Raw genomic sequence first — 3,896 nt, 5'->3', positions numbered from 1 at the left:
TATTTATATGAACTTCACATGTATAAAGCTATGCTTGAAATAAAGAACTAAACAATGGGAAACGGATTATGATCATCTGAAGTCAGTTCCTCGTTCAGTCAGTACTATTTCAAACTAACACCCTGCATATGTGCATAAAAGTATCAATAAATACTGATTAAACCGGCATTAAAGACGATACCTCAGAATTAAATCATTATCTAGTAGAAGGCATATTGATTTTATTTGATACAAGTTGTTGTGATAAACGCTATGTTTCTGCTCCGTCGATAGAAAAAAAAAACGCATTTAATTTTATTTTAGACGGTTCTTAAGGAGAAAAACAAAATGATTCTATCATATATCGTATAGAGCTGTTAGTATATGACCACGTTTTTCCAAGGAAACTTATATTGTAATCATACTTGTTATTTTACACAAAAATATCGTATCTCAGGAAAAAAGTGGATCAATCGAGTGCATGATTGTTCTTTTAATGAACACAAATACTTCAAACCATCAACAACTTTTAGTACTGCAGACTTGTTTTGTTCAAATACCACCCAATAAGAAGAGTGAAATAAAAAAAAATGAATGAGCTTAGTCACAGTTGTCTTCGAGACTGTGCTGTCAACTTTTAAAATGAGGTTATTCAACAAGTTAATGAACGCAAGTGTTACGAGTCAGTCAGACTTAAAAAGGCTTGTCTAAGTAGCCGACACTAGACTACAGTGTCATTACGGGTTCACATGTGTACGGTCGCTAGCGCGAGTTAGCCTATTATGAAGGGAAAACAATTAGATTACGGTGTTAGTGGTCCTTTTAGTGCTCATGTTATGCGATTTGAAGATACCCAAATATTCCCTCTAATTTCAACAATTGTGTAAATAAAAAAAAGAAATGACAATTTATGAAGTCAAGTAAGATCAATATCTGCTTCGACTAGCTCGGGGCTTATTTAGTTCTAATACAGTTAATAATGCAACGATTGATGATCTATTTTTGCAAGATAATACTTACCCCAAACCAACTGTATGCCATGAATGGTATGAACAACCAAATCAGACTATGGTTAGGTCTACATGTAGTCTGGAAGTACATCGACTAATGCCGATAAACAATACGGTACAATAGGTGGTAAATGGCTTTCGTAGAGTGCGGACGTGTTTCTGTCTCGCTCTTCATTTACTATAGCTTTTTCAGCGTACGTTAGTGCTATTATCATTACTTCACCGTTACTTTACTTCCCGCCAGACATGTGTGGTTGCTTGTGGTAGTGCGTACGTGTTACAGGCGTTGTCATTTTTTAATCAACATATATCGTCTGTAGTTTTCACCAGCCTGATGTTAGTTTGTAATTATTGTTGCTCGTTCGTGGCCTAGCCGCCTTGCGGTATCATGGCGTCGCGCCGTGATTCCAGAATTGTTAAATTAAGTTGTCCTTCACCGTTGAACATGCGGTTCCACCGGTGCAAGTGTTTAGTATCTCAAAGAGTAAGGGTGTTGTTGTGCCTGGAGAGGTTGATGCTTTGTAAGCTCTCCAGTGTCGTAATACGTACGATCTACGTTTTACCAGTGACGTGGCTCGGCAAAAGTGTGTCACGTTGCTGAGTAATGTCGATGGTTGAGCAATCCGCATGGGTAATTCTCATCCACAAAGGATTAGAGATTCAGCAAGAACTCGTAGCCACTGTTTTACGTCGGTTTTGGGCTGCCAAGGCTGCCAAATTGTGCTCCTACGCACAGGTCCCTGGGGTTTTGAATGGGCACCGACAGTTACAGATCCACATAAAACAGGACATATGCACCCATGTAGTTAGGTGTAAACGTGGGTGAGGCCTAACGGGGAAGATGCCTCCAGGATATATCCAGTATATGCGCCCGATAAATTACAATTTTCTTGAGCAAGAACCCTGATGTATTTCAGTGCAGGCTTGGAACCTTTGGCATCCGCTGGCTCTCGATTGTCGGAAAAAAGTCACTGTAATAAATCGCTTTGTTTCGCCCAACTTTTGGTACCTAGGTGCGGTGTAACCAATTCCGGGTGGCGTTCTGGTGCGACTGGAGAGGACGATGTTCTCATTTATTTGGTCGGGTGGTACAGAGTTTGTCAAAAGGGCGGTAGTGTACCAAAATCTCGAGAACGGAGGGTTGGGGTTCATATATCTGGAAAGTAAATTGACTTTTTTGTTGCCTAAACAATTGTTTGTAGCGGTAACAGACCCATGGTTGACTTGTCCATTAGTTATACGACTTTGGGGAGGGTCGCACTTGCGTCGATGGGCACCGGGCCTGTTTAGTGAGATAGCACCGCATAATAGTACCCGAGCAGGGTGTTGCGTGTCATGTGTTCCGTTTGTGGGAATGGTTACAGGATTTCACCGACCGTGTAACGGGAGACCGCTCATGGTCGATATAGCATGCGTTTGCATTGTTTTGAGTAGACCCAATCAACATAAAAAACAAATCACAAGGGACAACCATCACGCAGCGAAACAAAACACCCCTCCCCAGCACACCAGCGTTCAAAAGAGGCAACCCAAATAAACCGCAACAATCGACTTCAACCCGGAGACGAATGTCACACTTCACCGCCTCTAGGACTGCCTGCCAACTGGCAAAATTCCCCATATTAAGGATATCGCATCTATTTCTCCAAATAGGTTTTGTTTTCTTCAAAATAGCACAGACACAAATAATAAGGTATAACACAGCAACAGAACAAACTGGAGCGTCTATCCCATATCACACGAAGCCCTGTCCTACCGACCATGAACAGTCTCCCGTTACGCGATCGGTCCAGTTCTGAAACCACTCCCTCAAGCTTAAAACAAAGGAGCAATGCCAAAACATGATATGGGTTGTGTTATTTTATCAGTGACAGCAACGTACACAACGGGGTAGGAGGTAGTCACCTAGCTCCTATTGTCAGTCGGTTCTTTCTAAGTTCATCCGGGGAAAAACTACTTCTAGAGTAAGGCAGTATAAACACCCTCATTTTTAACTAAGTATTAATTATAGACCTGAACTATAGTATACACCGTCTGTAAAACAGCAATTTTGTTCTCTTTGTCTCTATGCGGGCTATGTTTTCACTGATCCTCTGATTCACACTCCCTCTTTTATTCAGCACTTAATAATTCTCTGACTTCACTTCGGCACTTTTAAAGATCAGTCACTGGGAATATGTATCCATACAGAGGTATTACGTTAATACGTTATAACATATATTAAAACACCAAAAACAGAAATAAGAGAGACTAAATCAAGTACGACCTTTGATGAAATCATGATCATATTCTTTTCCTGAACCTACTTATGCAGCAAATAAAAAGCGTTCTGTTTTGCTGTGGTTAGTGGAATTACTTGGAATTGTAGACAATAATGATTCTTGGATGAGCATTGATTTAAAAAAAAATCCTTTCTTATGAAATACAAATGGAAAAAAGAACTGTTGGGATTTACATGATATGGTTGGGGGTGATAACTGCTGTGCGCTATTTTCGGTCACTGTGGGCACGTCTTCCTCTTGTTTTAAGAACATACACGTTGCGACTGACTAACGTATTTCAGAATGGAAAACCCCTTAAACTCCAGATTAGACGACTTATATGTGTAAAGTTGAATATTGAACAACCCCAAATTAACGTATATCTCAAAAGGGAGGACAAAGTTAATATGAGCACTGTATTATTACCTCGTACTGCTTCAACACTTACATTTTACTTGTACAGTATATACCACTACCGAAAAAAAATATTCTTGTATTTAGTTTCCTCTTGGTCTTCAATGATTAACATGACATATCATGTTAACCAAAGAGATGCATTCAGAACTGAAAAGAAAAGAGAAAAAGGTACTAAAAAAAAAAAAATAATTACACACACGAAAAATGAAAGCAGGAAGTACATCGCAAA

Source organism: Apostichopus japonicus, chromosome 16 (genome assembly GCF_037975245.1).
Source record: "Apostichopus japonicus isolate 1M-3 chromosome 16, ASM3797524v1, whole genome shotgun sequence".
Classification (NCBI taxonomy): Eukaryota; Metazoa; Echinodermata; class Holothuroidea; order Aspidochirotida; family Stichopodidae; genus Apostichopus; species Apostichopus japonicus.
This window is presented reverse-complemented; position numbering follows the sequence as displayed.